The sequence below is a fragment of the Anopheles funestus genome, chromosome 3RL (assembly GCF_943734845.2).
Source record: "Anopheles funestus chromosome 3RL, idAnoFuneDA-416_04, whole genome shotgun sequence".
Lineage (NCBI taxonomy): Eukaryota > Metazoa > Arthropoda > Insecta > Diptera > Culicidae > Anopheles > Anopheles funestus.
The window spans coordinates 79586195-79598235 of NC_064599.1; the positions used below are offsets into that span (position 1 = coordinate 79586195).

Consider the following 12041-nt stretch of genomic DNA (forward strand, 5'->3'; position numbering starts at 1 on the left):
TTCACTAGTTTTCTAAATTCGTAAATAAATAAATTGTCATCCAACGATACGTACAACCAGTAAAACCCCTAGGACTAGGTTGTGTATCTTGAACGTGGCGTTCGTGGAGTTGGCAGTTGGACAACAATTCCGCGCGGAAGCGGTTTTGTTTGCACGTGGCTGCTTTTGTTTTGTTTTGGCCTGCAGGAGCAAACCTAACCTCGTTCAATGCACCGGTGTGGCGCAGATTGGATGCACCTTTCGCTTTGAGGGCGATTCATTTGGTCCCTGCTGCTAGGGAGCCGGGTGAAAAGATAGTCTGCGAGTGCATAAAAAAGGTCATTCCATTCAATAAATATTGCAGAGTTATGAGGGAACACACACACACACACACACACACACACCGGGTAAAGGTAAATACAGTTATCCACACAGTACGGGGAAAAAAGGGATTTACTGTTTTTATTTTCTATTCCACTTTTTATGAGTCCTCGTTCCATTTTTTGTTCCTTTATTGGTTGTAGCGGTAGCTTTAGTCTGTTGTATTGCCCCGCACGCCCGGTCTGGATTCTGTAGAGTAAATATTGACTCACTGTAGAAATAGTTTCACATTTAAACGGTCGACAGGATTCGATTGTTGTGCCGTTGTCGCTGTATCACAAACGAACCCCTCGCAGGGTTGCGATTGTGCAAAAGGAGTGTAAGGTTTTACCTTGCCACCATTTTTCATACTCAAGGTGAAGCTTTTTTATTTTAATACAGAAGAATTCTTTGTGAACCATTTCCAATATTGATAGAAGAATGTTCTTTGACTTGAATTCCAAGCATTATAATTCTAGCATGAAATTAAAGGATCATTTTTGTTACAAATTATAAAAATAAAACAATTATCCCTTTCACGAAAGTTATTAAGTAGATGATAACCTCAATCAACCTGGAAAACCTGAAAATGCTTTCACACAACTCATTTAGACGTTAATAATTCATGAAATTAGATTGCATTTCCGCCGTGAAGAGGTGAGTAAAATGTCTCGCTGTGGTTGGGAAAGATTTCGTGTGAATATTGTGCTTCCATCAGGCTCGGTTAAGGCTAAACGTGTTAAGAAACTATCAAACTATACCAAAAACCATAGAGTGTAGACCATCCATGGAAGGCTTTCGATAGTCGGGAAAATTTGCAATACGCCAGTCGGAACACCACTGCCGAAGCTGTGTTAAAATGGAAACACACAATTTTTATTGCTTCCAAAAGTATCCAATTTCAATTTGCCAGAGAGCCTGCGGGAAAGCGTGGAATGGCTAAAAGGGGGAAAAATTGGAACGAAACATCCTGGTAGGGATATTTCCACCAAATCGTGTGCTACTTTTTATATCCACTAATCCACACCGGAATCCCTTCGGTTTTAAAGGTTCGCCTGAGCCCGGTTTTCATTATGGGCGACCCTTTTTTGCTGCTTCTCTCCACACAGTTCACAGTTTGCGGAGTCTCTTTTTCGCGAGCGAGAAAGTTGCGTGTGAAAGTTGATTGTAATGACGCATGCTAAAAGGACGGTTCTTGTAGATGATGGGATATTTTTTTGTGTTGGTTAACTCTGCAACTCGCTTGCTTTTTTTTTGTATTTCCCTTTTTCTGATGACCTCTCCAGATGGGGTTGCAAAGCAAGCAAATGGTTGGCAATTATTGAGAGTGCGATTTCGATGATCGTTTCAAAGTGAGCCCCTAGGTTCGGGCCTAATGGCTGACGATGGTTATCGAGGCCGTTCATTATGGTGTAACGAGCGGCATTCGATCAACGGGCCGTTTCGGAAGGGTTGGTTAGTTTAAATATTAATGCTTCTGGTTATGTACAAGAAGATCCGGTGTGCAAATTTATTGAATGTTCTTTTTGCGTGAGAAAAGCGATATATCATTGATAAAATGTAGCAACTTTATTAATTTGCTAACATCTTGATTCTTTTGGACTAAGATTTAGAGGATATTGAATGTACCAAGGATGGAGTTTAACTAAAGTGAACGAAAAACCGACATGTGAGCTAATTGTTTTGCCTTCTGATCGCCTCTTTGAACAGATTAGTTTGATCTTTACCGACAGACCGAAAAAGAATAAAGCTATCACGGATTTAATCAAGGCTTCACCCTTCATCAGCGTGTGTGGCAGGCACGTAACTGTACCGAGCGACACGCTCCTCTACCTTGAAGTTTTTAATCCAACATTAGCTTCAGCATGTCCAAGACCATTGCTCAAAATTAACCTCCAAAGTTCACATCAACTTCTCATGCTCCAAACACTCATTAGGACGTCAATTGAATCCATTTTTCCCCTGGAGGATACAAACCAGTAAAAAGTAAAACAGAATAACAAAAGTAAAAAAACAACTCCACGAAACGATCAGAAAATAATTAATTACTAATTGCTTCGATTTTGAGTTCTTGCTGGATATTGAGGTTCTCATCCCCACATACAGGTATAGCTGGCCACCTGCTATACCTAGACCGACCAGTACGTGAGTGGACGGCATCGTGCACTTTTAATTCACCTTCTCAACTGGCGGTGTTTGCCCACAAAACCTGCAAGATGTCGAAGATTTCTGGACACGGGAGTCATCAAAAGAATACCCCATTCATTAGGGAGCGACTGTTTATGGGTTACCGAAACTATCAATCTTCGAGGACGCTCCGGGCATGCCTTCGCGGGCACGTTTTGAAAGACAACATTAAGCGCCGACACGTACCCGCGTGCTACACCATTTCGACCGGAGCTAACGATGTGCCAAAGTGAAAATGAATGGCGTGGAAAACATAACCGTACCAACCCCCGACTATACCAGTTCGATCGCGTTCGTGCGAATAAAATTCGGTGTAATAATAAACTTTTATCGAATCCGCGCGTTTGTGGTTCACCCCTGAGCCAGGGGGACCATTGTCTTACGGAATGATTCGGTGCTTGTTTTACCGAACCGTTGAACTTAATTGATACCTCCGGAGGGTTTTCTCTCCGATCGGAAACTGGACTAATGTGATTTTTAAGTAATTTCTCAAGCTTCAAATCAAGCGCATGGCGTGCGATTATTGTTATTACTATGGTTTAATCCACGGCTGCCGCGGACCGGTAGTGTGAATGATGATTTGATTTTTCAATTTCCTCTCCTGGGCGTTGGGAAAAGTATCGGAAACACAGCAAGAAAAAAAAAACAATGTAACAAAACGATCCCATTAGCTGCGGAAATGTGGCCGAGTTGGTGGTTAATCAATCGACTGGAAGCATTCGAACCTGCCCGTTTTGCGCCTGTAATGGCTTATTAATGTTTGCTTAGTTTCGGTCCTTTACGATGGATGGTTTGTTTCTTTGGGTCATTTGGATTGCTTTGGATTGCTTGAATTGATGCCGGACTATAAACCGCAGTAGATGATAAATAAGGAAACGTTTTGCATTTGTTATGTAGTAAAACAGGCAATTGAAGTAATAAGTTTTTGTGAGATTAGAGCATCTATAATGATGATTCACAAATGAAACAAGACATTTGAAATGAATCGCATGGAAATGTTTAGAGCGATATCGATTATCTCACTTCAGGAAGTTTAAGTCCCATGTCCCAATTTTTCATATTTCTAGAACGTACTCTTCAACCATGTAGTATAGACTGGTATATTGAAGAACACTGGAACTGGAATATTGAAGAATTCTCAAATAGAATCTGATAGGATCTGGACAAGAAAGTACCCAATAAAATTGAAGCTTCAACAATTTGAACGGCAATCCTTGGAGTCTGTAAATCTAAAGTGCCAGACGCAGGTGATCCACAAGACACAATCCTTCAAGATGTCCTTCCGAGTCTTGAGTGTCCTTTATAAGCAAAATCTTTATTATCTATACCAAATCTACTATATTCTACTAGAACTCTTGAACACTAGAGTTAGTAGCTATACGTGAAGTATTAGTAACTGAGAACGATCATTTCATATCATGCCTTAGGAAATTGTAACATGAAATAATACAGATTCCAAATAAAACAACATTCAGATTTTTGTGTCTCTAGATTTGAACAAAATCATAGTTCACAACAAAGTATCATGTTTTTATGACCGATAAAAGCGATATCAAAAATCAAACGCAACCGATAAAATGCATGCGTTTAAATTGAAATCATATTGCCATTAAAATGTTTGGTGATTCATCTTTTTTCCTTCAAATCTTCATCACGTTTGAACATTTCATTACTCCATTCCACTGAACATGTTACGACATATCCACCGTTTTGCCATTGCGAAAAACGTATGAAACGAGAAAAAAAATCCAACTTTAAAAAAAATCAAATGTTTACCCAGCGCAAAAGTTACGCGCATTCACTCGCATATAAAACTAAGCAATAAAATTCCACCGCTAACGAGCTTACAGCTCAACAAACGATCAAAGTTCAAACCATCGCCCCATCACCGCTCGATATCGGTGCCTGATCTGCTCCAGTTCGTTGGTCCTCACTGGTTTGCCAGTTTTCCAAATACACTTTTCGATCCAATTAGTTCGTTAGCTCCTCGTCGTCGTCGTCGCGGTTGTCGCTGGCTGCAGATCAAGATTATGGCGCCCACTGTTTTGTGCTTGCGAGCGTGTGTCCGGCTTCGGTTTTGTGATCATGATTTTATTACACCTTTCAAGTCGAACCTGCGAACCCATGCGAAATAGATAACCTCTTAATTTTTGCGACAAGGTTAGTCGAGTTTTTTTTTTTGCAGTTTGAGGTCCCAATCAGATGGCGTTAATAAAACTCGATCGAAAGGAAATGGTTAAGGACGGCTTAATAAGCCTTTAGTACAGGAGATGTAAGGTGCTTTTTTGATTGAAAAAAAAAGCAGCGAAAAATACACACACTGAGTTGAGGGTGAGTGGAATTAAGAGCTTCATAGACATTTGGGGCGATAATTTATGCACCGTCGGAACATACGCCATCGCTCACACGGTCAGCAAGCCGGCGGACAAGACAAGAGCGAAAGATTTAGAGCAGAACGTTACGGTGAGAATCAAAGAAGCCCAAAAAAAATACAATTCGTGCTTTAGATTGATTATTGGTGCCATCCAGTGTGGTTTGGTCGGAATGTGTCCAAAAAACTGACTGAAAAAAACGACTATTCGTGCTTGTTGCCTTTCGCTCTATCTCAGCACCTCTTTGCTCTTGTTTGTAGATCGATAAATTATATCACTATTCGCTTAACAGCTCACTAATTGCACCACGGCAAAAGGGAACGGACAACACGGTGGGACCATTTCCATTAACCCACCACCGGGTGATGCACGCGCGCCTTCGGGAAGGCTAAACTTAAAAATATGTTAACAAAAAAAAAAAATAAGGCAAAACAACAATCTCAACCCTCAATAGAAAGCGAAGACCTAGAAGGTGGCAGGCGGCAGGTGAAGTGATGCACACATGGACGTCCTTTTGCGCCGTCCCCGTCCAAAATGGGCGCCATAAATCTTAGTCAAAACGTTTCATTCGAACAGTTTCCCAAGTCCGCCGACATCGCCGGGCTTTCGGGCGCTCTGTTCGTTTTAATGGATTTTGAATGAGTGATCAATTGGCCCGTACAAACAGATCGCGGCAAAACGTTTTTAAAGCAGATCGGGTGAAGAAAGTCGTTAGTGGACAAACGGAAAATGGTAATAATAAAGCTGCTGAAAAAAACAACAACACGTTTCATTTCGTAAATTCATCTTCTCGCACTCGAAAGGTAAGACAACTCATCCTTTACAACCTGAACCAAACGGGAATGATTGATCTAGTGTATTGGAAATATTTTGTGCACGATTTAAAGGGAAATTAGCTACGCTTCATCGAAAGACGTTTTCAGACGACAGCATTAAAATAAGCTCCACGATACGTGTTGGGAGTTCCAAAAACTGATTGCCCGTCTTGCGTAATAGTTGTCGTGTTTTGAAGTGTTTCTTCATCAAGGCACACGAGTAGCTGTATTCCTTTGCGAACCACAGGATGAATCCTTTCATCTCTAACATTTCTGTGTATGGCAAACACATGTGTGTGAGTGTGTCTGTGTGAAAATGTGTCCAATTTTCACCCCAAATAGCTCCCCAATATTAGACGAGCCCCCCCTGCAATGGTTCCGGATCCGTTTTTGCTATCCATGCGAGTAAGGATAATCCTCCTTTTTTGTGGCCAACAGCTGTTGGATGATGCAATATTAAGGAAATCAAAGAAAAACCGTTACAAAATGGCAAGCATCGCGCTCTCTTTCCCTGTGTCCCTGTGTGCACCGAAGCGTAAACTTTGGATGCGCTCGCTTCTCATCTGTGTCATTTGGGCCAGAAAGACTCCGGTCTTTCTTAAAAAGGATAAAATATAAGTATTTTATAAAGCAATATATAAAAATATTTTTATTAAACAGTTAAGGAAGAAAACATATTTGTAACATGGATTTTGCAGGAAAATTTTCCAACAAAACTTACAATTTTTCCAAAAGAAACCTGAGAAAATCACATCTAAACCACTCACTCACACTGTCAATTCACTCGAAAACCAGCAGCAACCAACGTAACGCTTAGGAAAATGCTGGGTTTTTGAGCCTCATTAAACACGATCGTCGTCGACGAACCCCATCATCGAAGCATCATCCCCCGCCCAGGAAGGGGGTTTAGGAATGGAAGCATGGGAGGGAAATGTGAAAATTTCCATTTGCTTAATCAAACACAAGTTTAATTAATAACTTCTGTTTCACTGATCAAAGTGAACCCGTGGCAGTAATACCCGACCGCTATCTAAAACCGAGATTTCCTTTCGCATACATTTTCCGGAAGGCATGTGTGAATTTTCCTTCCCGGTTTTGTAGGTGTTGTTTTTTTTTTGCAAACCCGAATGAATTTGCAAAATCGGCAAAGATATGTCGTACGGTAAAATTTCATTTCCCCGCTACACACGCACTCACGTCGGTGGAAAAAGGGGGGAAAAACAACAAAATTAGAACGGTTTGCTGATATGCTTCAGCGCTTACCTCGTCAGCGGCCCATAGCGGGGGCTCATTTCACGCGGCTTTATCTTTTTTTTTACCCTGCTCGTATTAGCTCTTAGGGCCGCGATGAGTATATGCAGCTTACGTACTATAATGCACGCCTTTAAACAAATATTTAAATTACTTTCGTTTCGTTTAAGTTGTGTTTAAATAACCAAAAAAAAAACACGGAATATTTTTCCAAATTGATAACATTTTACGCTACTTATTTGTATGTTGAATCCTTCTCGTGCTCTCCATCGAGGAAAGACTTTTTGCCCAATCCTGAACTGAATGCATATTTTCCAACAAACTTTTACTTATCACACCATCAAAATCCAGCTCACCAATCAGGTGTGAAAGAGTATAAAATTCTTTCTTCATTACCGTTTTGCAGCGGGAAAGCAGTGAACCAAAACAGACGAATCAGTTGCATCGTACTACACCGGGGAAAACTCTTGAATTTCCACGATCAGTGTCTGTACCGTTGGGAAGTGAAAAACGCCACACCGTGGGGATGGTTTTCCCGCGAGCTATCAATTTATCTCTATTATTCAAAGATTAAACTTACCGTTGCTAACTTTATCGTACCACTTGAGGAATATTACGTCCGATATACTCTTCAAGATTTTTAGCATTACTCTGAAAAAAAGAGAAAAAGAGAAAAAGAGAATGCTTTTATGAAAGAACTCATGACATAGTATCAAAAAAGAAAAAAGCAAATAATTTCAAATAAATAAAATAAAATATTGTAACTCAATATTAAAACAAACAAAAAAAAAATAAACAAAACAATACAACAGGAGTAGAAAAAAAAGTATTTAAAACACTCTTTTTTGTACAAACGGAAAGGAAACTAACAGAAGTACAAAAAAGTGTATTGTTCAAGTCGAAAGCAGATCGTATTCCATTCCCTAACAACTTTCCACTGCGAATGTATTATAATTCGATTGTTTGCCCATTATTTATCGCTAACAGCCGTCAATTGCCAGAAGTGTGAACGCGCGTTTGCTCGCATGCAAATGTTACAACTGTTTTGCAACACTTTCACCTCCCAAAAACCCGGTTGCAACCCACAAAATGCAACTGCATTGTTATTCTGTAGCCTTTCTTTTCCCCCCCTTTTTCGCCAACGACAGTTTCGCGCCGGTACGGTCGGGACGAGATGTATTATATTCACACCTGATCCTGGGTCTGGTACCGTTTGTGCCTTCAAACCATCCGAATCCCATTTATCTCATTGTTGCCAGCGAATAACTTCGCTTCCCGGGGCCGAGGACCTGCAGTTTTGCAGGCAGCAGGATCGGTGGCGGATTGACGGTGGCAAAAATCACTTCACTTTCCACAAACCCCGCTAGTATCCGTTCCCTCCACTGCTCTCCCGAACTCAACGGATTGGTCCTGGAATGGGAGGATGGTGGATTTTCACGCTAGCTGACTGGCGAGACACGGTGAAGCGAACTTTCACAATAAATTGCATTCGTTCCTTCGAGTAACAAACCATAAATCTCGCCGATTTCTTTTCGCTTTTTTCCCCTTTTCTTGTTGCGCTCGAACGCGCGCACACTCCTTCGAAAAGCTCCACCGTCATCCTTAAGGTGTCGTTCAATTCCCTTAGACAGTTGTAAGATGGGAAGGAAAACGATGGAAAAACAGCACCACAATGATGAAGGTGGTGCAAGAAAACACAGGTGGTACAGGGCTAGAGGATAGAGGAAAGAATCCAAGCATCGATTCAGCCGCTTTTTGTGTTTGCCACCTGATGTCTCGACCGGGTACTCACTCCGTGCGGTCTTATCAAAAGCAGCAAAGCGCAGCTCTGTTGGTCCGAACCCTGGTGGCAGGAAGTAAAATATTTGTAAAAATCCTTTTCTCTGGACGCTCTCTCTCTCTGGAGGAATGAAACGGATAAAAAGGATGAATACGAAGCATCTTGCAATGGTATGTGGACCTGAAGCAATGAGTAAGGTGGTGAATTTTGCAACGAGAATCCTTAGTTTACCTTCAATTTTTACCACAGCGCTTAAATACATCAGATTTTATTTTTCAAGCAATACAAGAAAAAGCGCACTTCGTGCAGAAATGGTTTTTTTTTTCTATTTCCCGCACGAAGAGGTCTTTCGATTTATTACGTTGACAAAAAAAGATATTAACATTTTTCAAACGATAATAAAATTACAGGAATGTTTTGAAGGATTGTTCTGGAACAAAATCCCCTGAATATAACTAAAAAAAATTGTTTTATAATAAAGTCTAAACTTTAATAAAAACTCCATTGGCATTTATTTAGACACCCAATACAAAAGCAAGATTGAGTGAGGGATGTAATGTGCAGTCATAGGTGTTGAGTGTAGAAAATAAGCTACAGCTTAAAAGCAATACAGTAAATGTTTCCCTCCGGTTGGAAAAATCGTAGAATTTAAACTTTATAAAAATAAAGGAGGTGAAAAATTCTCTCCATTTCTTACTAAGGATAAATGCTAGATTGGTGATGGGTCTTGATATCATTTTACGAAAAGTATATTAAAACTATGCCGGTTTAACGAAAAATTCAAGGAAAATCTTATTTTAGTCTCCGATCTTTCTTGTTAGCTTTTCCGATTAGTTTGCAAAAATTTCCTCCCCAAATCCCGTTTTTCACCATGCACAATCCCACATTATCGACACGGAAAGAAGTCTAACTTCTTGACAGTGGTTGATGGCATTTACATACATTCTGCACGTATATATATTTTATCTCCGAAAGCATTTTCACATCCCATTTTCCCTTCTTACATGCGAAAGAAAAGTTGCATCTTACAGGAAAAATAAATATTTGAAAATCGAATGAAATATTTAACTACTACTACTACTACTACTGTCGAACGCTGTGTTACCAGGCCCAGGCCCAGAGAGTGTGTTTTGCAAATGTGGTAGGAAAAGTTTTGCATCCAGCATTGCACATGCAATGCACACACGTGTGCGCGAACCCGATTGCATTCCAGTTGAAAATGTTGCATCCGGTTTTAACGGCTATCGAGCACAGAATTCGAAGGGGTAAGGCAGGGCTTTTTGAGGGAAAGAACGGTAGTAAATGTTCTTCGAAAACATAGCAAACTTGAAGATTTTCTGTCACGATTTGGAAGGCATTCTTTTTTTTGCATTCCTTTCAGTTTGCTAAATTGTTACACACAGAAGGAAAAAGTTTTTCCCGAATGTCACATTTCTTGCGATTTTTCAAAATTACACTTTCTTTTTAGTATGGTAGGAGAAGAGAGGGAAATGGGGAGATCTTGCAGGGGACCGTGCAAGTCGTTACATGTGTGTGACATGTGTGCCTTTCTTTCAGTTTTGTGCAAAAAAAACCGATTGGATTCAAAAACGTTGAATGAAGCTATAATTAATGACACTGAGTCTCAGGTTCGTTTCCCCTTTCTCTCGTTCACTTCTTCGTCTCTTACCCACTCTTTGGTTTTCCATTCAACAGCGAACACCCGGCAGGTAATGGTTCGGTGCAGTTGCATATATACGCCGGGCTGCAATATTCAACTGTGACGATTATTATTAATCATCTGTACGGCGTACGTGAGCCGTCAATGGCTGATTGCTTGCCGTTTTTCCATCGGATTCCCGGTGGAAAGTATTGGAAGTATTTCTTCGAAAAAATATATGAGAAAACTACCAACATCCGTTCAAATAACAAGCTGGTAAAGGGTAAAATTAAAAGGGTTGCTTGTTGTAATATTAAACATAATTTACTAGTACAAAAATTATTTCAAAAAAAAAAAAAAATTGAGGATCTTTGAAAAAATTATGCTACCGATTAGTTATGAAATAATAAAGTAATTAAATAAAAATTTACGTAGTTATTACTAATACCAGATACGGAAAAAATAAAAAAATAATAATTTTTATGAATCAGTTTCCTTCACTGAAACACCCTGCTTGAGATGAAATTTTCCGGCCACGGATAAGAGCGCTAGTAAATGTACCCAAACAGGCTTCCTTTCCAGTTGCGAAACGTGTGGAACATCTTCCAATTCGAAGAATTCACAAAACATTGGCCACCGGCGGGTGTGTACCGACGAACAGTTGAAGCAGCTAGTCGTAATCGTTAAAAATAAATTCTAATTTTCCACCAGCGCACTAAACGAACCGGGACGAAATGTGAGAGACCGCATACAAAAACGAGCGCCGCGTCACATGATTTCTGTTGAAGTTGTTTTTTTCCACTTTTTGGCGAAAATTACCTCCAGAGACGTACGCCGGCATTCGGCAACATTTACAAGATACGCCACTAGCGGCACATGTACATTTCGGATGCAATCTCGCGGGATGTTTTACTCCCCCCCCCCCCCCGGCCCTTAAAAAAGTGTGTTGGAGACACATTTCAACCACAACGCCTGTGAGTGTGCCTGTACGATGAAGGGAAACGCAAATTAACGAGCTGCATCGTGATGATGCACCGGGGAAGATGCAGTTTAGCTTTATGTTGGTTGTCGAACCAAAACTGGTTCGAGTGAATTTTAATCACGCCTGAAAAAAGAAGGGAAATAAACAGGAAATGGTTTCGAAAAAATTTCTAACCCCATTAGCGGCATCTTCCCGGTGTGTGTCCCGTATTTTTTCTTACACAACGCACAAAACTCGCGCGTGTATGTAACGAGCTGCGAATATTCAAATATTTCTCCAATAAAATCTTCCAGCACTAGTGGGCAGGTGTGCTCCGGGGTGTTAAATGGGGCCATTTTAAACCTGACCAACGATCGATGAAGATGATGATGAACCAACGGTTTCACTTTTATTTATTGCACATAAATGCCACACACAAAAACAGAAATGGCCGGTCTAGTGCGACCATAAACCTAACCCACCACAAGCTGTTGTCGGGTGAAACTTTTGCGTGGATGATCGTTTCGAATCAATCGATATTAATATTCGAATGTTGTAAATTCGATCCACCTATTCGATCGTGTTTCGAGTGGCAGCAGTAGTAGTGGTAGTAGTAATATTGGTGATGCTACAAACGATCACCAAAGTATCAATTCCAAGGCCTACCAGACTGGTCCACAACGAATACATCATTTTC

General features: G+C 40.5%; 1 protein-coding gene across 6 annotated transcripts in view; it reads right to left on the reverse strand.

Moving 5' to 3' along the window:
* Window positions 1-12041, reverse strand: part of LOC125770057 (MOXD1 homolog 2-like) — a 503823-nt gene that overhangs the window by 201304 nt on the left and 290478 nt on the right. For all 6 annotated transcript variants that reach the window (XR_007419137.1, XR_007419135.1, XR_007419133.1 and 3 more), the window contains exon 14: window positions 7545-7615. The gene's annotated coding sequence lies outside the window, so the exon portion shown is untranslated. The remainder of the gene's footprint in view (window positions 1-7544; window positions 7616-12041) is intronic.